The sequence below is a fragment of the Ambystoma mexicanum genome, unplaced genomic scaffold, assembly GCF_040938575.1.
Source record: "Ambystoma mexicanum isolate Mex_15411 unplaced genomic scaffold, UKY_AmexF1_1 Mex_scaf106, whole genome shotgun sequence".
Classification (NCBI taxonomy): Eukaryota; Metazoa; Chordata; class Amphibia; order Caudata; family Ambystomatidae; genus Ambystoma; species Ambystoma mexicanum.
In genome coordinates, this window is record NW_027182332.1 from 480253 (window position 1) to 496955 (window position 16703).

A 16703-nucleotide genomic window follows, 5' to 3' on the forward strand; every position below is an offset into this window, starting at 1 on the left:
TTTTGCTCCAAGTTCAGGAAGTGAGCCATTTCTCAATTGCCTTTCAAAACTGCAAGGTCTAGCCGACTAGATGCTTAAAAGTACAAAACTCACTAGGCCCAGAGCCTACGGCCACACCACACTGAATGCGCCTGATCTCGTCTGATCTCGGAAGCTAAGCAGTGTCGGGCCTAGTTAGTACCTGGATGGGAGACCGCATGGGAATACCAGGTGCTGTAGGCTTTTTTGTGCTCCAAGTTCAGGAAGTGAGCCATTTCTCAATTGCCTTTCAAAACTGCAAGGTCTAGCCGACTAGATGCTTAAAAGTACAAAACTCACTAGGCCCAGAGCCTACGGCCACACCACACTGAATGCGCCCGATCTCGTCTGATCTCGGAAGCTAAGCAGTGTCGGGCCTAGTTAGTACCTGGATGGGAGACCGCCTGGGAATACCAGGTGCTGTAGGCTTTTTTGTGCTCCAAGTTCAGGAAGTGAGCCATTTCTCAATTGCCTTTCAAAACTGCAAGGTCTAGCCGACTAGATGCTTAAAAGTACAAAACTCACTAGGCCCAGAGCCTACGGCCACACCACACTGAATGCGCCCGATCTCGTCTGATCTCGGAAGCTAAGCAGTGTCGGGCCTAGTTAGTACCTGGATGGGAGACCGCCTGGGAATACCAGGTGCTGTAGGCTATTTCGTGCTCCATGATTAGTAATTGCGCAACTTCTCAATTACTTTTCAAATTTGGTATGTTTCCAAAATAATTGTATCCCGTTTTATAGCGGAAATGTTGGACAGCATTATGAGGGCTGGAGCTACCTATTTACATATAATTAGCATACAGGTAGTGTGTTCATGGGTAATAAATCGACTTTCACATGTAATGCAGTACAGAGAATATTGAGTCCTTCAAGAGGCATGAAAGAAAGCCGTTATTGTGTTGATTGTTCTCTCCACCTCCCTGCAACAGAAACAGGATGGATGGATTAAAGTTATCCTACCAGACATAGGAGTCCTGAATGGGCCCACCAGTCTTATATATCTCGCCTGATCGAGCCTGATCGAGCGCTGATCGAGCGATGAGCGTGGTATCATGTTGCAAGTGGCTGCATGGCTTAGCTTACTAAATGCAAATGCATAAGAGTAATATTCTTAGCATTTCTAGAGCCTACGGCCACACCACACTGAATGCGCCCGATCTCGTCTGATCTCGGAAGCTAAGCAGTGTCGGGCCTAGTTAGTACCTGGATGGGAGACCGCCTGGGAATACCAGGTGCTGTAGGCTTTTTTGTGCTCCAAGTTCAGGAAGTGAGCCATTTCTCAATTGCCTTTCAAAACTGCAAGGTCTAGCCGACTAGATGCTTAAAAGTACAAAACTCACTAGGCCCAGAGCCTACGGCCACACCACACTGAATGCGCCCGATCTCGTCTGATCTCGGAAGCTAAGCAGTGTCGGGCCTAGTTAGTACCTGGATGGGAGACCGCCTGGGAATACCAGGTGCTGTAGGCTTTTTTGTGCTCCAAGTTCAGGAAGTGAGCCATTTCTCAATTGCCTTTCAAAACTGCAAGGTCTAGCCGACTAGATGCTTAAAAGTACAAAACTCACTAGGACCAGAGCCTACGGCCACACCACACTGAATGCGCCCGATCTCGTCTGATCTCGGAAGCTAAGCAGTGTCGGGCCTAGTTAGTACCTGGATGGGAGACCGCCTGGGAATACCAGGTGCTGTAGGCTTTTTTGTGCTCCAAGTTCAGGAAGTGAGCCATTTCTCAATTGCCTTTCAAAACTGCAAGGTCTAGCCGACTAGATGCTTAAAAGTACAAAACTCACTAGGCCCAGAGCCTACGGCCACACCACACTGAATGCGCCCGATCTCGTCTGATCTCGGAAGCTAAGCAGTGTCGGGCCTAGTTAGTACCTGGATGGGAGACCGCCTGGGAATACCAGGTGCTGTAGGCTATTTTGTGCTCCATGATTAGTAATTGCACAACTTCTCAATTACTTTTCAAATTTGGTATGTTTCCAAAATAATTTTATCCCGTTTTATAGCGGAAATGTTGGACAACATTATGAGGGCTGGAGCTACCTATTTACATATAATTAGCATACAGGTAGTGTGTTCATGGGTAATAAATCGACTTTCACATGTAATGCAGTACAGAGAATATTGAGTCCTTCAAGAGGCATGAAAGAAAGCCGTTATTGTGTTGATTGTTCTCTCCACCTCCCTGCAACAGAAACAGGATGGATGGATTAAAGTTATCCTACCAGACATAGGAGTCCTGAATGGGCCCACCAGTCTTATATATCTCGCCTGATCGAGCCTGATCGAGCGCTGATCGAGCGATGAGCGTGGTATCATGTTGCAAGTGGCTGCATGGCTTAGCTTACTAAATGCAAATGCATAAGAGTAATATTCTTAGCATTTCTAGAGCCTACGGCCACACCACACTGAATGCGCCCGATCTCGTCTGATCTCGGAAGCTAAGCAGTGTCGGGCCTAGTTAGTACCTGGATGGGAGACCGCCTGGGAATACCAGGTGCTGTAGGCTTTTTTGTGCTCCAAGTTCAGGAAGTGAGCCATTTCTCAATTGCCTTTCAAAACTGCAAGGTCTAGCCGACTAGATGCTTAAAAGTACAAAACTCACTAGGCCCAGAGCCTACGGCCACACCACACTGAATGCGCCTGATCTCGTCTGATCTCGGAAGCTAAGCAGTGTCGGGCCTAGTTAGTACCTGGATGGGAGACCGCCTGGGAATACCAGGTGCTGTAGGCTTTTTTGTGCTCCAAGTTCAGGAAGTGAGCCATTTCTCAATTGCCTTTCAAAACTGCAAGGTCTAGCCGACTATATGCTTAAAAGTACAAAACTCACTAGGCCCAGAGCCTACGGCCACACCACACTGAATGCGCCCGATCTCGTCTGATCTCGGAAGCTAAGCAGTGTCGGGCCTAGTTAGTACCTGGATGGGAGACCGCCTGGGAATACCAGGTGCTGTAGGCTTTTTTGTGCTCCAAGTTCAGGAAGTGAGCCATTTCTCAATTGCCTTTCAAAACTGCAAGGTCTAGCCGACTAGATGCTTAAAAGTACAAAACTCACTAGGCCCAGAGCCTACGGCCACACCACACTGAATGCGCCCGATCTCGTCTGATCTCGGAAGCTAAGCAGTGTCGGGCCTAGTTAGTACCTGGATGGGAGACCGCCTGGGAATACCAGGTGCTGTAGGCTTTTTTGTGCTCCAAGTTCAGGAAGTGAGCCATTTCTCAATTGCCTTTCAAAACTGCAAGGTCTAGCCGACTAGATGCTTAAAAGTACAAAACTCACTAGGACCAGAGCCTACGGCCACACCACACTGAATGCGCCCGATCTCGTCTGATCTCGGAAGCTAAGCAGTGTCGGGCCTAGTTAGTACCTGGATGGGAGACCGCCTGGGAATACCAGGTGCTGTAGGCTTTTTTGTGCTCCAAGTTCAGGAAGTGAGCCATTTCTCAATTGCCTTTCAAAACTGCAAGGTCTAGCCGACTAGATGCTTAAAAGTACAAAACTCACTAGGCCCAGAGCCTACGGCCACACCACACTGAATGCGCCCGATCTCGTCTGATCTCGGAAGCTAAGCAGTGTCGGGCCTAGTTAGTACCTGGATGGGAGACCGCCTGGGAATACCAGGTGCTGTAGGCTATTTTGTGCTCCATGATTAGTAATTGCACAACTTCTCAATTACTTTTCAAATTTGGTATGTTTCCAAAATAATTGTATCCCGTTTTATAGCGGAAATGTTGGACAACATTATGAGGGCTGGAGCTACCTATTTACATATAATTAGCATACAGGTAGTGTGTTCATGGGTAATAAATCGACTTTCACATGTAATGCAGTACAGAGAATATTGAGTCCTTCAAGAGGCATGAAAGAAAGCCGTTATTGTGTTGATTGTTCTCTCCACCTCCCTGCAACAGAAACAGGATGGATGGATTAAAGTTATCCTACCAGACATAGGAGTCCTGAATGGGCCCACCAGTCTTATATATCTCGCCTGATCGAGCCTGATCGAGCGATGAGCGTGGTATCATGTTGCAAGTGGCTGCATGGCTTAGCTTACTAAATGCAAATGCATAAGAGTAATATTCTTAGCATTTCTAGAGCCTACGGCCACACCACACTGAATGCGCCCGATCTCGTCTGATCTCGGAAGCTAAGCAGTGTCGGGCCTAGTTAGTACCTGGATGGGAGACCGCCTGGGAATACCAGGTGCTGTAGGCTTTTTTTTTGCTCCAAGTTCAGGAAGTGAGCCATTTCTCAATTGCCTTTCAAAACTGCAAGGTCTAGCCGACTAGATGCTTAAAAGTACAAAACTCACTAGGCCCAGAGCCTACGGCCACACCACACTGAATGCGCCTGATCTCGTCTGATCTCGGAAGCTAAGCAGTGTCGGGCCTAGTTAGTACCTGGATGGGAGACCGCATGGGAATACCAGGTGCTGTAGGCTTTTTTGTGCTCCAAGTTCAGGAAGTGAGCCATTTCTCAATTGCCTTTCAAAACTGCAAGGTCTAGCCGACTAGATGCTTAAAAGTACAAAACTCACTAGGCCCAGAGCCTACGGCCACACCACACTGAATGCGCCCGATCTCGTCTGATCTCGGAAGCTAAGCAGTGTCGGGCCTAGTTAGTACCTGGATGGGAGACCGCCTGGGAATACCAGGTGCTGTAGGCTTTTTTGTGCTCCAAGTTCAGGAAGTGAGCCATTTCTCAATTGCCTTTCAAAACTGCAAGGTCTAGCCGACTAGATGCTTAAAAGTACAAAACTCACTAGGCCCAGAGCCTACGGCCACACCACACTGAATGCGCCCGATCTCGTCTGATCTCGGAAGCTAAGCAGTGTCGGGCCTAGTTAGTACCTGGATGGGAGACCGCCTGGGAATACCAGGTGCTGTAGGCTATTTCGTGCTCCATGATTAGTAATTGCGCAACTTCTCAATTACTTTTCAAATTTGGTATGTTTCCAAAATAATTGTATCCCGTTTTATAGCGGAAATGTTGGACAGCATTATGAGGGCTGGAGCTACCTATTTACATATAATTAGCATACAGGTAGTGTGTTCATGGGTAATAAATCGACTTTCACATGTAATGCAGTACAGAGAATATTGAGTCCTTCAAGAGGCATGAAAGAAAGCCGTTATTGTGTTGATTGTTCTCTCCACCTCCCTGCAACAGAAACAGGATGGATGGATTAAAGTTATCCTACCAGACATAGGAGTCCTGAATGGGCCCACCAGTCTTATATATCTCGCCTGATCGAGCGCTGATCGAGCGATGAGCGTGGTATCATGTTGCAAGTGGCTGCATGGCTTAGCTTACTAAATGCAAATGCATAAGAGTAATATTCTTAGCATTTCTAGAGCCTACGGCCACACCACACTGAATGCGCCCGATCTCGTCTGATCTCGGAAGCTAAGCAGTGTCGGGCCTAGTTAGTACCTGGATGGGAGACCGCCTGGGAATACCAGGTGCTGTAGGCTTTTTTGTGCTCCAAGTTCAGGAAGTGAGCCATTTCTCAATTGCCTTTCAAAACTGCAAGGTCTAGCCGACTATATGCTTAAAAGTACAAAACTCACTAGGCCCAGAGCCTACGGCCACACCACACTGAATGCGCCCGATCTCGTCTGATCTCGGAAGCTAAGCAGTGTCGGGCCTAGTTAGTACCTGGATGGGAGACCGCCTGGGAATACCAGGTGCTGTAGGCTTTTTTGTGCTCCAAGTTCAGGAAGTGAGCCATTTCTCAATTGCCTTTCAAAACTGCAAGGTCTAGCCGACTAGATGCTTAAAAGTACAAAACTCACTAGGCCCAGAGCCTACGGCCACACCACACTGAATGCGCCCGATCTCGTCTGATCTCGGAAGCTAAGCAGTGTCGGGCCTAGTTAGTACCTGGATGGGAGACCGCCTGGGAATACCAGGTGCTGTAGGCTTTTTTGTGCTCCAAGTTCAGGAAGTGAGCCATTTCTCAATTGCCTTTCAAAACTGCAAGGTCTAGCCGACTAGATGCTTAAAAGTACAAAACTCACTAGGACCAGAGCCTACGGCCACACCACACTGAATGCGCCCGATCTCGTCTGATCTCGGAAGCTAAGCAGTGTCGGGCCTAGTTAGTACCTGGATGGGAGACCGCCTGGGAATACCAGGTGCTGTAGGCTTTTTTGTGCTCCAAGTTCAGGAAGTGAGCCATTTCTCAATTGCCTTTCAAAACTGCAAGGTCTAGCCGACTAGATGCTTAAAAGTACAAAACTCACTAGGCCCAGAGCCTACGGCCACACCACACTGAATGCGCCCGATCTCGTCTGATCTCGGAAGCTAAGCAGTGTCGGGCCTAGTTAGTACCTGGATGGGAGACCGCCTGGGAATACCAGGTGCTGTAGGCTATTTTGTGCTCCATGATTAGTAATTGCACAACTTCTCAATTACTTTTCAAATTTGGTATGTTTCCAAAATAATTGTATCCCGTTTTATAGCGGAAATGTTGGACAACATTATGAGGGCTGGAGCTACCTATTTACATATAATTAGCATACAGGTAGTGTGTTCATGGGTAATAAATCGACTTTCACATGTAATGCAGTACAGAGAATATTGAGTCCTTCAAGAGGCATGAAAGAAAGCCGTTATTGTGTTGATTGTTCTCTCCACCTCCCTGCAACAGAAACAGGATGGATGGATTAAAGTTATCCTACCAGACATAGGAGTCCTGAATGGGCCCACCAGTCTTATATATCTCGCCTGATCGAGCCTGATCGAGCGATGAGCGTGGTATCATGTTGCAAGTGGCTGCATGGCTTAGCTTACTAAATGCAAATGCATAAGAGTAATATTCTTAGCATTTCTAGAGCCTACGGCCACACCACACTGAATGCGCCCGATCTCGTCTGATCTCGGAAGCTAAGCAGTGTCGGGCCTAGTTAGTACCTGGATGGGAGACCGCCTGGGAATACCAGGTGCTGTAGGCTTTTTTTTTGCTCCAAGTTCAGGAAGTGAGCCATTTCTCAATTGCCTTTCAAAACTGCAAGGTCTAGCCGACTAGATGCTTAAAAGTACAAAACTCACTAGGCCCAGAGCCTACGGCCACACCACACTGAATGCGCCTGATCTCGTCTGATCTCGGAAGCTAAGCAGTGTCGGGCCTAGTTAGTACCTGGATGGGAGACCGCATGGGAATACCAGGTGCTGTAGGCTTTTTTGTGCTCCAAGTTCAGGAAGTGAGCCATTTCTCAATTGCCTTTCAAAACTGCAAGGTCTAGCCGACTAGATGCTTAAAAGTACAAAACTCACTAGGCCCAGAGCCTACGGCCACACCACACTGAATGCGCCCGATCTCGTCTGATCTCGGAAGCTAAGCAGTGTCGGGCCTAGTTAGTACCTGGATGGGAGACCGCCTGGGAATACCAGGTGCTGTAGGCTTTTTTGTGCTCCAAGTTCAGGAAGTGAGCCATTTCTCAATTGCCTTTCAAAACTGCAAGGTCTAGCCGACTAGATGCTTAAAAGTACAAAACTCACTAGGCCCAGAGCCTACGGCCACACCACACTGAATGCGCCCGATCTCGTCTGATCTCGGAAGCTAAGCAGTGTCGGGCCTAGTTAGTACCTGGATGGGAGACCGCCTGGGAATACCAGGTGCTGTAGGCTATTTCGTGCTCCATGATTAGTAATTGCGCAACTTCTCAATTACTTTTCAAATTTGGTATGTTTCCAAAATAATTGTATCCCGTTTTATAGCGGAAATGTTGGACAGCATTATGAGGGCTGGAGCTACCTATTTACATATAATTAGCATACAGGTAGTGTGTTCATGGGTAATAAATCGACTTTCACATGTAATGCAGTACAGAGAATATTGAGTCCTTCAAGAGGCATGAAAGAAAGCCGTTATTGTGTTGATTGTTCTCTCCACCTCCCTGCAACAGAAACAGGATGGATGGATTAAAGTTATCCTACCAGACATAGGAGTCCTGAATGGGCCCACCAGTCTTATATATCTCGCCTGATCGAGCCTGATCGAGCGCTGATCGAGCGATGAGCGTGGTATCATGTTGCAAGTGGCTGCATGGCTTAGCTTACTAAATGCAAATGCATAAGAGTAATATTCTTAGCATTTCTAGAGCCTACGGCCACACCACACTGAATGCGCCCGATCTCGTCTGATCTCGGAAGCTAAGCAGTGTCGGGCCTAGTTAGTACCTGGATGGGAGACCGCCTGGGAATACCAGGTGCTGTAGGCTTTTTTGTGCTCCAAGTTCAGGAAGTGAGCCATTTCTCAATTGCCTTTCAAAACTGCAAGGTCTAGCCGACTAGATGCTTAAAAGTACAAAACTCACTAGGCCCAGAGCCTACGGCCACACCACACTGAATGCGCCTGATCTCGTCTGATCTCGGAAGCTAAGCAGTGTCGGGCCTAGTTAGTACCTGGATGGGAGACCGCCTGGGAATACCAGGTGCTGTAGGCTTTTTTGTGCTCCAAGTTCAGGAAGTGAGCCATTTCTCAATTGCCTTTCAAAACTGCAAGGTCTAGCCGACTAGATGCTTAAAAGTACAAAACTCACTAGGCCCAGAGCCTACGGCCACACCACACTGAATGCGCCCGATCTCGTCTGATCTCGGAAGCTAAGCAGTGTCGGGCCTAGTTAGTACCTGGATGGGAGACCGCCTGGGAATACCAGGTGCTGTAGGCTTTTTTGTGCTCCAAGTTCAGGAAGTGAGCCATTTCTCAATTGCCTTTCAAAACTGCAAGGTCTAGCCGACTAGATGCTTAAAAGTACAAAACTCACTAGGACCAGAGCCTACGGCCACACCACACTGAATGCGCCCGATCTCGTCTGATCTCGGAAGCTAAGCAGTGTCGGGCCTAGTTAGTACCTGGATGGGAGACCGCCTGGGAATACCAGGTGCTGTAGGCTTTTTTGTGCTCCAAGTTCAGGAAGTGAGCCATTTCTCAATTGCCTTTCAAAACTGCAAGGTCTAGCCGACTAGATGCTTAAAAGTACAAAACTCACTAGGCCCAGAGCCTACGGCCACACCACACTGAATGCGCCCGATCTCGTCTGATCTCGGAAGCTAAGCAGTGTCGGGCCTAGTTAGTACCTGGATGGGAGACCGCCTGGGAATACCAGGTGCTGTAGGCTATTTTGTGCTCCATGATTAGTAATTGCACAACTTCTCAATTACTTTTCAAATTTGGTATGTTTCCAAAATAATTGTATCCCGTTTTATAGCGGAAATGTTGGACAACATTATGAGGGCTGGAGCTACCTATTTACATATAATTAGCATACAGGTAGTGTGTTCATGGGTAATAAATCGACTTTCACATGTAATGCAGTACAGAGAATATTGAGTCCTTCAAGAGGCATGAAAGAAAGCCGTTATTGTGTTGATTGTTCTCTCCACCTCCCTGCAACAGAAACAGGATGGATGGATTAAAGTTATCCTACCAGACATAGGAGTCCTGAATGGGCCCACCAGTCTTATATATCTCGCCTGATCGAGCCTGATCGAGCGATGAGCGTGGTATCATGTTGCAAGTGGCTGCATGGCTTAGCTTACTAAATGCAAATGCATAAGAGTAATATTCTTAGCATTTCTAGAGCCTACGGCCACACCACACTGAATGCGCCCGATCTCGTCTGATCTCGGAAGCTAAGCAGTGTCGGGCCTAGTTAGTACCTGGATGGGAGACCGCCTGGGAATACCAGGTGCTGTAGGCTTTTTTTTTGCTCCAAGTTCAGGAAGTGAGCCATTTCTCAATTGCCTTTCAAAACTGCAAGGTCTAGCCGACTAGATGCTTAAAAGTACAAAACTCACTAGGCCCAGAGCCTACGGCCACACCACACTGAATGCGCCTGATCTCGTCTGATCTCGGAAGCTAAGCAGTGTCGGGCCTAGTTAGTACCTGGATGGGAGACCGCATGGGAATACCAGGTGCTGTAGGCTTTTTTGTGCTCCAAGTTCAGGAAGTGAGCCATTTCTCAATTGCCTTTCAAAACTGCAAGGTCTAGCCGACTAGATGCTTAAAAGTACAAAACTCACTAGGCCCAGAGCCTACGGCCACACCACACTGAATGCGCCCGATCTCGTCTGATCTCGGAAGCTAAGCAGTGTCGGGCCTAGTTAGTACCTGGATGGGAGACCGCCTGGGAATACCAGGTGCTGTAGGCTTTTTTGTGCTCCAAGTTCAGGAAGTGAGCCATTTCTCAATTGCCTTTCAAAACTGCAAGGTCTAGCCGACTAGATGCTTAAAAGTACAAAACTCACTAGGCCCAGAGCCTACGGCCACACCACACTGAATGCGCCCGATCTCGTCTGATCTCGGAAGCTAAGCAGTGTCGGGCCTAGTTAGTACCTGGATGGGAGACCGCCTGGGAATACCAGGTGCTGTAGGCTATTTCGTGCTCCATGATTAGTAATTGCGCAACTTCTCAATTACTTTTCAAATTTGGTATGTTTCCAAAATAATTGTATCCCGTTTTATAGCGGAAATGTTGGACAGCATTATGAGGGCTGGAGCTACCTATTTACATATAATTAGCATACAGGTAGTGTGTTCATGGGTAATAAATCGACTTTCACATGTAATGCAGTACAGAGAATATTGAGTCCTTCAAGAGGCATGAAAGAAAGCCGTTATTGTGTTGATTGTTCTCTCCACCTCCCTGCAACAGAAACAGGATGGATGGATTAAAGTTATCCTACCAGACATAGGAGTCCTGAATGGGCCCACCAGTCTTATATATCTCGCCTGATCGAGCCTGATCGAGCGCTGATCGAGCGATGAGCGTGGTATCATGTTGCAAGTGGCTGCATGGCTTAGCTTACTAAATGCAAATGCATAAGAGTAATATTCTTAGCATTTCTAGAGCCTACGGCCACACCACACTGAATGCGCCCGATCTCGTCTGATCTCGGAAGCTAAGCAGTGTCGGGCCTAGTTAGTACCTGGATGGGAGACCGCCTGGGAATACCAGGTGCTGTAGGCTTTTTTGTGCTCCAAGTTCAGGAAGTGAGCCATTTCTCAATTGCCTTTCAAAACTGCAAGGTCTAGCCGACTAGATGCTTAAAAGTACAAAACTCACTAGGCCCAGAGCCTACGGCCACACCACACTGAATGCGCCCGATCTCGTCTGATCTCGGAAGCTAAGCAGTGTCGGGCCTAGTTAGTACCTGGATGGGAGACCGCCTGGGAATACCAGGTGCTGTAGGCTTTTTTGTGCTCCAAGTTCAGGAAGTGAGCCATTTCTCAATTGCCTTTCAAAACTGCAAGGTCTAGCCGACTAGATGCTTAAAAGTACAAAACTCACTAGGACCAGAGCCTACGGCCACACCACACTGAATGCGCCCGATCTCGTCTGATCTCGGAAGCTAAGCAGTGTCGGGCCTAGTTAGTACCTGGATGGGAGACCGCCTGGGAATACCAGGTGCTGTAGGCTTTTTTGTGCTCCAAGTTCAGGAAGTGAGCCATTTCTCAATTGCCTTTCAAAACTGCAAGGTCTAGCCGACTAGATGCTTAAAAGTACAAAACTCACTAGGCCCAGAGCCTACGGCCACACCACACTGAATGCGCCCGATCTCGTCTGATCTCGGAAGCTAAGCAGTGTCGGGCCTAGTTAGTACCTGGATGGGAGACCGCCTGGGAATACCAGGTGCTGTAGGCTATTTTGTGCTCCATGATTAGTAATTGCACAACTTCTCAATTACTTTTCAAATTTGGTATGTTTCCAAAATAATTTTATCCCGTTTTATAGCGGAAATGTTGGACAACATTATGAGGGCTGGAGCTACCTATTTACATATAATTAGCATACAGGTAGTGTGTTCATGGGTAATAAATCGACTTTCACATGTAATGCAGTACAGAGAATATTGAGTCCTTCAAGAGGCATGAAAGAAAGCCGTTATTGTGTTGATTGTTCTCTCCACCTCCCTGCAACAGAAACAGGATGGATGGATTAAAGTTATCCTACCAGACATAGGAGTCCTGAATGGGCCCACCAGTCTTATATATCTCGCCTGATCGAGCCTGATCGAGCGCTGATCGAGCGATGAGCGTGGTATCATGTTGCAAGTGGCTGCATGGCTTAGCTTACTAAATGCAAATGCATAAGAGTAATATTCTTAGCATTTCTAGAGCCTACGGCCACACCACACTGAATGCGCCCGATCTCGTCTGATCTCGGAAGCTAAGCAGTGTCGGGCCTAGTTAGTACCTGGATGGGAGACCGCCTGGGAATACCAGGTGCTGTAGGCTTTTTTGTGCTCCAAGTTCAGGAAGTGAGCCATTTCTCAATTGCCTTTCAAAACTGCAAGGTCTAGCCGACTAGATGCTTAAAAGTACAAAACTCACTAGGCCCAGAGCCTACTGTTAGGGAGAATTCTCTGTTTAGGCTGAATTTCCCTACCTAGTGAGTCCCCCAGCAGCTTTGCTGGATTTCTGGAGTTTATTTTTTTTCTCCTGCCAAGAGTGAGACTCTTTTACCCTCACTCTTGGACATGTTGAACTGTGTTATCTTGGTTAAACCTTGTGTTGAATGGGCTATGGGGTCTTTTACTCCATAGGGCCTCATGTATTTTTGTGATGTGGGTTACACAGCACCCTCTGTGCCGTGACCCAGGAGTGTCCTAGGGACTCCCCAACATAGACTCCATACCCTGGGACTGACTACTGTCTCCCAGGGCATGTAAAGTCACCAAAGACTTTGCTAGTCTTGAATCCTGAACAGAACCAGTACAAACCATCATATTGTGGACGTACTGGCTGGGGCAATTCGATTGCCCCAGGGTCTGTTAGTCGAGGGGGCACGTCTCCGTCCCCCCTGATCGAGTTTTGGCTGGTGGCAGTGGAAACTACTTTTTATATTCGACCGCGAATATTTCCCTATGGGATTTCCCATTGTTTTAGGCTAACACATTTAATTATTTATTTACGGTAGCCTTAAACATCCCGCCGGTTTATATATTTCTTTTTATAACTCCGGTTGGGACTTTTTGCCAAAACTTGATTCTAAAATGGCGTTGGTGTTCGCCTCTGTAACTCTGACCCAAAGTGGAGCCCTTTGTTCCACTTTTGGCGGGCTTCTCCACAGAAGCCCTCCAAAGTGGTGCCACTCTGTCTGGGGTACTTAGGAGGGGTGGAGGGGGATTTAGGCACCCTGGACTGAGTTACCTTGGTAACTCAAGTCGCACTCCGTCCTGATTGGCCCAAGTGGTGAGCCGCCCGGCTCACCACGTAGCATGTTTGAGTGACAGCTAGGCTGGGTGAATGGGGGCTTGCTGCATAAAAGCAGGGCTTTGGGGACTGGGACTTCAGAAGTCGCCACAGGACCAAGAATCCGACGAGGGAAGAGCTGAGCCGACCTGCTTCGACGACACCACCCGGTGGAGCCCTGCTGAACCGTCTCACCACTTTTTCCCGACGACCGAGGAGAACTCTTAACGGAGTGGCTCCTTCCCTTAACTGGTGGGGACAACCAGTTTTCGCCTTCTTTCCGTTCTTTGAGGTATCTCGTGGCCGCCTTGCCTGTGCCAAGCACCCCGGCAACCGGAATACCACACTTTACCCCCCTACCGCGAAAGTCGGTACCAACCCTTTAACCGGAGGACTCCGCGGCTGGTTTCTTCCCGGGCAGTGCAACGACCCTCCTCTTCTGCTCTTCAGCGAGAACTTCTTCTCCCCTGACCGACGTCGAGCCCTGCTGCCACTGCCTGGAACAACTGCCACCGCTGGAGGATCCTTTCCGCTTAAGGTACTGTGTTCCGCCTGGCTTCCCTTGCCACCGACTGTACGGGGTAGATTTAGTCCCCGGCTTTCGAACCTGGGAGTGCCTGGGACACTTTGGCTAAACTTTCTGAGCCACTCTAAAACTCTTTTTGACTCTTTGCAAGACTTGAATCTCTAACTAACAGTGTGATCTTGGGCACCTTTTCGCTCCGGCTACTCTAAGAGTGGGCCCTGCCTAGTGACTTTTGCTCACCTGTGACTTTGTGCTTCTTTAAGCCTATTGCAAGTGTTCTGGACCTTAGAGTGGTGTGTTTAACCTATTTCTGCTTTTTCTCTCCCTTTCTTGGAAACTACTAGAGTGTCATCTAACGTTAAGCACTCACCTCTGTTTTAATTAAGTGGTGTTAACCTAGAGTTGTCTAGATAGGAGAAAGGATTGAATTTACTTTCATTATAACTGTGTTGAAGTGTTTTTACCATATTCGTTGCTAGAGTGTTTTTACTTATGTGTGTTTTTAAATAAATAACAATATTCTTTTGAAACCAAGCTCTGGTCAGTGTTTGCTTGTGCTATTGTGTTTTGGTACATATTGTGTATACTTTGCATACTGCCTAACTCTTCTTGAGAGAAGTCTGACTGCTCAGCCACAGCTACCAGGTAAATCTGGGTGGTACAGACTGCTACCAAAGGGGTTTACTGCTCTACCTGTAGTCTTAAATCTTTTGCAGTGTTCCCCAAGGGAACTGCACAGGTTTCTGCCTAACACTGGTGTAACTGCACAGGTTTCTGCCTAACACCTACGGCCACACCACACTGAATGCGCCTGATCTCGTCTGATCTCGGAAGCTAAGCAGTGTCGGGCCTAGTTAGTACCTGGATGGGAGACCGCCTGGGAATACCAGGTGCTGTAGGCTTTTTTGTGCTCCAAGTTCAGGAAGTGAGCCATTTCTCAATTGCCTTTCAAAACTGCAAGGTCTAGCCGACTATATGCTTAAAAGTACAAAACTCACTAGGCCCAGAGCCTACGGCCACACCACACTGAATGCGCCCGATCTCGTCTGATCTCGGAAGCTAAGCAGTGTCGGGCCTAGTTAGTACCTGGATGGGAGACCGCCTGGGAATACCAGGTGCTGTAGGCTTTTTTGTGCTCCAAGTTCAGGAAGTGAGCCATTTCTCAATTGCCTTTCAAAACTGCAAGGTCTAGCCGACTAGATGCTTAAAAGTACAAAACTCACTAGGCCCAGAGCCTACGGCCACACCACACTGAATGCGCCCGATCTCGTCTGATCTCGGAAGCTAAGCAGTGTCGGGCCTAGTTAGTACCTGGATGGGAGACCGCCTGGGAATACCAGGTGCTGTAGGCTTTTTTGTGCTCCAAGTTCAGGAAGTGAGCCATTTCTCAATTGCCTTTCAAAACTGCAAGGTCTAGCCGACTAGATGCTTAAAAGTACAAAACTCACTAGGCCCAGAGCCTACGGCCACACCACACTGAATGCGCCCGATCTCGTCTGATCTCGGAAGCTAAGCAGTGTCGGGCCTAGTTAGTACCTGGATGGGAGACCGCCTGGGAATACCAGGTGCTGTAGGCTTTTTTGTGCTCCAAGTTCAGGAAGTGAGCCATTTCTCAATTGCCTTTCAAAACTGCAAGGTCTAGCCGACTAGATGCTTAAAAGTACAAAACTCACTAGGACCAGAGCCTACGGCCACACCACACTGAATGCGCCCGATCTCGTCTGATCTCGGAAGCTAAGCAGTGTCGGGCCTAGTTAGTACCTGGATGGGAGACCGCCTGGGAATACCAGGTGCTGTAGGCTTTTTTGTGCTCCAAGTTCAGGAAGTGAGCCATTTCTCAATTGCCTTTCAAAACTGCAAGGTCTAGCCGACTAGATGCTTAAAAGTACAAAACTCACTAGGCCCAGAGCCTACGGCCACACCACACTGAATGCGCCTGATCTCGTCTGATCTCGGAAGCTAAGCAGTGTCGGGCCTAGTTAGTACCTGGATGGGAGACCGCCTGGGAATACCAGGTGCTGTAGGCTTTTTTGTGCTCCAAGTTCAGGAAGTGAGCCATTTCTCAATTGCCTTTCAAAACTGCAAGGTCTAGCCGACTAGATGCTTAAAAGTACAAAACTCACTAGGCCCAGAGCCTACGGCCACACCACACTGAATGCGCCCGATCTCGTCTGATCTCGGAAGCTAAGCAGTGTCGGGCCTAGTTAGTACCTGGATGGGAGACCGCCTGGGAATACCAGGTGCTGTAGGCTTTTTTGTGCTCCAAGTTCAGGAAGTGAGCCATTTCTCAATTGCCTTTCAAAACTGCAAGGTCTAGCCGACTAGATGCTTAAAAGTACAAAACTCACTAGGACCAGAGCCTACGGCCACACCACACTGAATGCGCCCGATCTCGTCTGATCTCGGAAGCTAAGCAGTGTCGGGCCTAGTTAGTACCTGGATGGGAGACCGCCTGGGAATACCAGGTGCTGTAGGCTTTTTTGTGCTCCAAGTTCAGGAAGTGAGCCATTTCTCAATTGCCTTTCAAAACTGCAAGGTCTAGCCGACTAGATGCTTAAAAGTACAAAACTCACTAGGCCCAGAGCCTACGGCCACACCACACTGAATGCGCCCGATCTCGTCTGATCTCGGAAGCTAAGCAGTGTCGGGCCTAGTTAGTACCTGGATGGGAGACCGCCTGGGAATACCAGGTGCTGTAGGCTATTTTGTGCTCCATGATTAGTAATTGCACAACTTCTCAATTACTTTTCAAATTTGGTATGTTTCCAAAATAATTTTATCCCGTTTTATAGCGGAAATGTTGGACAACATTATGAGGGCTGGAGCTACCTATTTACATATAATTAGCATACAGGTAGTGTGTTCATGGGTAATAAATCGACTTTCACATGTAATGCAGTACAGAGAATATTGAGTCCTTCAAGAGGCATGAAAGAAAGCCGTTATTGTGT

At 48.1% G+C, this 16703-nt stretch overlaps 49 non-coding genes across 49 annotated transcripts; all 49 read left to right on the forward strand.

The window, feature by feature from the left end:
• The first annotated feature begins 103 nt into the window (after nucleotides 1-103).
• LOC138552917 (5S ribosomal RNA) lies at nucleotides 104-222 on the forward strand. Its single transcript, XR_011296595.1, has one exon. It is a non-coding gene; the product is annotated as a 5S ribosomal RNA (ribosomal RNA).
• A 106-nt stretch (nucleotides 223-328) lies between these two features.
• On the forward strand, nucleotides 329-447 carry LOC138551779 (5S ribosomal RNA). Its single transcript, XR_011295487.1, has one exon. It is a non-coding gene; the product is annotated as a 5S ribosomal RNA (ribosomal RNA).
• A 106-nt stretch (nucleotides 448-553) lies between these two features.
• On the forward strand, nucleotides 554-672 carry LOC138551780 (5S ribosomal RNA). The gene has a single exon (XR_011295488.1). It is a non-coding gene; the product is annotated as a 5S ribosomal RNA (ribosomal RNA).
• Nucleotides 673-1146: 474 nt separating this feature from the next.
• LOC138551781 (5S ribosomal RNA) lies at nucleotides 1147-1265 on the forward strand. Its single transcript, XR_011295489.1, has one exon. It is a non-coding gene; the product is annotated as a 5S ribosomal RNA (ribosomal RNA).
• Nucleotides 1266-1371: 106 nt separating this feature from the next.
• Nucleotides 1372-1490, forward strand: LOC138551782 (5S ribosomal RNA). The gene has a single exon (XR_011295490.1). It is a non-coding gene; the product is annotated as a 5S ribosomal RNA (ribosomal RNA).
• A 106-nt stretch (nucleotides 1491-1596) lies between these two features.
• On the forward strand, nucleotides 1597-1715 carry LOC138551783 (5S ribosomal RNA). The gene has a single exon (XR_011295491.1). It is a non-coding gene; the product is annotated as a 5S ribosomal RNA (ribosomal RNA).
• Nucleotides 1716-1821: 106 nt separating this feature from the next.
• Nucleotides 1822-1940, forward strand: LOC138551784 (5S ribosomal RNA). Its single transcript, XR_011295492.1, has one exon. It is a non-coding gene; the product is annotated as a 5S ribosomal RNA (ribosomal RNA).
• A 474-nt stretch (nucleotides 1941-2414) lies between these two features.
• On the forward strand, nucleotides 2415-2533 carry LOC138551787 (5S ribosomal RNA). Its single transcript, XR_011295494.1, has one exon. It is a non-coding gene; the product is annotated as a 5S ribosomal RNA (ribosomal RNA).
• A 106-nt stretch (nucleotides 2534-2639) lies between these two features.
• Nucleotides 2640-2758, forward strand: LOC138552690 (5S ribosomal RNA). The gene has a single exon (XR_011296368.1). It is a non-coding gene; the product is annotated as a 5S ribosomal RNA (ribosomal RNA).
• Nucleotides 2759-2864: 106 nt separating this feature from the next.
• Nucleotides 2865-2983, forward strand: LOC138551788 (5S ribosomal RNA). Its single transcript, XR_011295495.1, has one exon. It is a non-coding gene; the product is annotated as a 5S ribosomal RNA (ribosomal RNA).
• Nucleotides 2984-3089: 106 nt separating this feature from the next.
• On the forward strand, nucleotides 3090-3208 carry LOC138551789 (5S ribosomal RNA). Its single transcript, XR_011295496.1, has one exon. It is a non-coding gene; the product is annotated as a 5S ribosomal RNA (ribosomal RNA).
• A 106-nt stretch (nucleotides 3209-3314) lies between these two features.
• On the forward strand, nucleotides 3315-3433 carry LOC138551790 (5S ribosomal RNA). Its single transcript, XR_011295497.1, has one exon. It is a non-coding gene; the product is annotated as a 5S ribosomal RNA (ribosomal RNA).
• A 106-nt stretch (nucleotides 3434-3539) lies between these two features.
• On the forward strand, nucleotides 3540-3658 carry LOC138551791 (5S ribosomal RNA). The gene has a single exon (XR_011295498.1). It is a non-coding gene; the product is annotated as a 5S ribosomal RNA (ribosomal RNA).
• A 463-nt stretch (nucleotides 3659-4121) lies between these two features.
• Nucleotides 4122-4240, forward strand: LOC138551792 (5S ribosomal RNA). The gene has a single exon (XR_011295499.1). It is a non-coding gene; the product is annotated as a 5S ribosomal RNA (ribosomal RNA).
• Nucleotides 4241-4347: 107 nt separating this feature from the next.
• Nucleotides 4348-4466, forward strand: LOC138552918 (5S ribosomal RNA). Its single transcript, XR_011296596.1, has one exon. It is a non-coding gene; the product is annotated as a 5S ribosomal RNA (ribosomal RNA).
• Nucleotides 4467-4572: 106 nt separating this feature from the next.
• On the forward strand, nucleotides 4573-4691 carry LOC138551793 (5S ribosomal RNA). Its single transcript, XR_011295500.1, has one exon. It is a non-coding gene; the product is annotated as a 5S ribosomal RNA (ribosomal RNA).
• Nucleotides 4692-4797: 106 nt separating this feature from the next.
• On the forward strand, nucleotides 4798-4916 carry LOC138551794 (5S ribosomal RNA). Its single transcript, XR_011295501.1, has one exon. It is a non-coding gene; the product is annotated as a 5S ribosomal RNA (ribosomal RNA).
• Nucleotides 4917-5380: 464 nt separating this feature from the next.
• LOC138551795 (5S ribosomal RNA) lies at nucleotides 5381-5499 on the forward strand. Its single transcript, XR_011295502.1, has one exon. It is a non-coding gene; the product is annotated as a 5S ribosomal RNA (ribosomal RNA).
• A 106-nt stretch (nucleotides 5500-5605) lies between these two features.
• LOC138551796 (5S ribosomal RNA) lies at nucleotides 5606-5724 on the forward strand. Its single transcript, XR_011295503.1, has one exon. It is a non-coding gene; the product is annotated as a 5S ribosomal RNA (ribosomal RNA).
• Nucleotides 5725-5830: 106 nt separating this feature from the next.
• LOC138551798 (5S ribosomal RNA) lies at nucleotides 5831-5949 on the forward strand. The gene has a single exon (XR_011295505.1). It is a non-coding gene; the product is annotated as a 5S ribosomal RNA (ribosomal RNA).
• Nucleotides 5950-6055: 106 nt separating this feature from the next.
• Nucleotides 6056-6174, forward strand: LOC138551799 (5S ribosomal RNA). The gene has a single exon (XR_011295506.1). It is a non-coding gene; the product is annotated as a 5S ribosomal RNA (ribosomal RNA).
• A 106-nt stretch (nucleotides 6175-6280) lies between these two features.
• LOC138551800 (5S ribosomal RNA) lies at nucleotides 6281-6399 on the forward strand. Its single transcript, XR_011295507.1, has one exon. It is a non-coding gene; the product is annotated as a 5S ribosomal RNA (ribosomal RNA).
• A 463-nt stretch (nucleotides 6400-6862) lies between these two features.
• On the forward strand, nucleotides 6863-6981 carry LOC138551801 (5S ribosomal RNA). The gene has a single exon (XR_011295508.1). It is a non-coding gene; the product is annotated as a 5S ribosomal RNA (ribosomal RNA).
• A 107-nt stretch (nucleotides 6982-7088) lies between these two features.
• On the forward strand, nucleotides 7089-7207 carry LOC138552919 (5S ribosomal RNA). The gene has a single exon (XR_011296597.1). It is a non-coding gene; the product is annotated as a 5S ribosomal RNA (ribosomal RNA).
• A 106-nt stretch (nucleotides 7208-7313) lies between these two features.
• On the forward strand, nucleotides 7314-7432 carry LOC138551803 (5S ribosomal RNA). Its single transcript, XR_011295509.1, has one exon. It is a non-coding gene; the product is annotated as a 5S ribosomal RNA (ribosomal RNA).
• A 106-nt stretch (nucleotides 7433-7538) lies between these two features.
• Nucleotides 7539-7657, forward strand: LOC138551804 (5S ribosomal RNA). The gene has a single exon (XR_011295510.1). It is a non-coding gene; the product is annotated as a 5S ribosomal RNA (ribosomal RNA).
• Nucleotides 7658-8131: 474 nt separating this feature from the next.
• LOC138551805 (5S ribosomal RNA) lies at nucleotides 8132-8250 on the forward strand. Its single transcript, XR_011295511.1, has one exon. It is a non-coding gene; the product is annotated as a 5S ribosomal RNA (ribosomal RNA).
• A 106-nt stretch (nucleotides 8251-8356) lies between these two features.
• LOC138552691 (5S ribosomal RNA) lies at nucleotides 8357-8475 on the forward strand. The gene has a single exon (XR_011296369.1). It is a non-coding gene; the product is annotated as a 5S ribosomal RNA (ribosomal RNA).
• Nucleotides 8476-8581: 106 nt separating this feature from the next.
• Nucleotides 8582-8700, forward strand: LOC138551806 (5S ribosomal RNA). Its single transcript, XR_011295512.1, has one exon. It is a non-coding gene; the product is annotated as a 5S ribosomal RNA (ribosomal RNA).
• Nucleotides 8701-8806: 106 nt separating this feature from the next.
• On the forward strand, nucleotides 8807-8925 carry LOC138551807 (5S ribosomal RNA). The gene has a single exon (XR_011295513.1). It is a non-coding gene; the product is annotated as a 5S ribosomal RNA (ribosomal RNA).
• A 106-nt stretch (nucleotides 8926-9031) lies between these two features.
• On the forward strand, nucleotides 9032-9150 carry LOC138551808 (5S ribosomal RNA). The gene has a single exon (XR_011295514.1). It is a non-coding gene; the product is annotated as a 5S ribosomal RNA (ribosomal RNA).
• A 463-nt stretch (nucleotides 9151-9613) lies between these two features.
• On the forward strand, nucleotides 9614-9732 carry LOC138551810 (5S ribosomal RNA). Its single transcript, XR_011295516.1, has one exon. It is a non-coding gene; the product is annotated as a 5S ribosomal RNA (ribosomal RNA).
• A 107-nt stretch (nucleotides 9733-9839) lies between these two features.
• Nucleotides 9840-9958, forward strand: LOC138552920 (5S ribosomal RNA). Its single transcript, XR_011296598.1, has one exon. It is a non-coding gene; the product is annotated as a 5S ribosomal RNA (ribosomal RNA).
• A 106-nt stretch (nucleotides 9959-10064) lies between these two features.
• On the forward strand, nucleotides 10065-10183 carry LOC138551811 (5S ribosomal RNA). Its single transcript, XR_011295517.1, has one exon. It is a non-coding gene; the product is annotated as a 5S ribosomal RNA (ribosomal RNA).
• A 106-nt stretch (nucleotides 10184-10289) lies between these two features.
• LOC138551812 (5S ribosomal RNA) lies at nucleotides 10290-10408 on the forward strand. The gene has a single exon (XR_011295518.1). It is a non-coding gene; the product is annotated as a 5S ribosomal RNA (ribosomal RNA).
• A 474-nt stretch (nucleotides 10409-10882) lies between these two features.
• LOC138551813 (5S ribosomal RNA) lies at nucleotides 10883-11001 on the forward strand. The gene has a single exon (XR_011295519.1). It is a non-coding gene; the product is annotated as a 5S ribosomal RNA (ribosomal RNA).
• A 106-nt stretch (nucleotides 11002-11107) lies between these two features.
• Nucleotides 11108-11226, forward strand: LOC138551814 (5S ribosomal RNA). The gene has a single exon (XR_011295520.1). It is a non-coding gene; the product is annotated as a 5S ribosomal RNA (ribosomal RNA).
• Nucleotides 11227-11332: 106 nt separating this feature from the next.
• LOC138551815 (5S ribosomal RNA) lies at nucleotides 11333-11451 on the forward strand. The gene has a single exon (XR_011295521.1). It is a non-coding gene; the product is annotated as a 5S ribosomal RNA (ribosomal RNA).
• A 106-nt stretch (nucleotides 11452-11557) lies between these two features.
• On the forward strand, nucleotides 11558-11676 carry LOC138551816 (5S ribosomal RNA). The gene has a single exon (XR_011295522.1). It is a non-coding gene; the product is annotated as a 5S ribosomal RNA (ribosomal RNA).
• Nucleotides 11677-12150: 474 nt separating this feature from the next.
• LOC138551817 (5S ribosomal RNA) lies at nucleotides 12151-12269 on the forward strand. The gene has a single exon (XR_011295523.1). It is a non-coding gene; the product is annotated as a 5S ribosomal RNA (ribosomal RNA).
• A 2266-nt stretch (nucleotides 12270-14535) lies between these two features.
• On the forward strand, nucleotides 14536-14654 carry LOC138553094 (5S ribosomal RNA). Its single transcript, XR_011296771.1, has one exon. It is a non-coding gene; the product is annotated as a 5S ribosomal RNA (ribosomal RNA).
• Nucleotides 14655-14760: 106 nt separating this feature from the next.
• On the forward strand, nucleotides 14761-14879 carry LOC138551819 (5S ribosomal RNA). The gene has a single exon (XR_011295524.1). It is a non-coding gene; the product is annotated as a 5S ribosomal RNA (ribosomal RNA).
• A 106-nt stretch (nucleotides 14880-14985) lies between these two features.
• Nucleotides 14986-15104, forward strand: LOC138551820 (5S ribosomal RNA). The gene has a single exon (XR_011295525.1). It is a non-coding gene; the product is annotated as a 5S ribosomal RNA (ribosomal RNA).
• A 106-nt stretch (nucleotides 15105-15210) lies between these two features.
• LOC138551822 (5S ribosomal RNA) lies at nucleotides 15211-15329 on the forward strand. The gene has a single exon (XR_011295527.1). It is a non-coding gene; the product is annotated as a 5S ribosomal RNA (ribosomal RNA).
• A 106-nt stretch (nucleotides 15330-15435) lies between these two features.
• On the forward strand, nucleotides 15436-15554 carry LOC138551823 (5S ribosomal RNA). The gene has a single exon (XR_011295528.1). It is a non-coding gene; the product is annotated as a 5S ribosomal RNA (ribosomal RNA).
• Nucleotides 15555-15660: 106 nt separating this feature from the next.
• LOC138552692 (5S ribosomal RNA) lies at nucleotides 15661-15779 on the forward strand. Its single transcript, XR_011296370.1, has one exon. It is a non-coding gene; the product is annotated as a 5S ribosomal RNA (ribosomal RNA).
• Nucleotides 15780-15885: 106 nt separating this feature from the next.
• Nucleotides 15886-16004, forward strand: LOC138551824 (5S ribosomal RNA). The gene has a single exon (XR_011295529.1). It is a non-coding gene; the product is annotated as a 5S ribosomal RNA (ribosomal RNA).
• A 106-nt stretch (nucleotides 16005-16110) lies between these two features.
• LOC138551825 (5S ribosomal RNA) lies at nucleotides 16111-16229 on the forward strand. Its single transcript, XR_011295530.1, has one exon. It is a non-coding gene; the product is annotated as a 5S ribosomal RNA (ribosomal RNA).
• Nucleotides 16230-16335: 106 nt separating this feature from the next.
• On the forward strand, nucleotides 16336-16454 carry LOC138551826 (5S ribosomal RNA). The gene has a single exon (XR_011295531.1). It is a non-coding gene; the product is annotated as a 5S ribosomal RNA (ribosomal RNA).
• The last annotated feature ends 249 nt before the right edge of the window (nucleotides 16455-16703 follow it).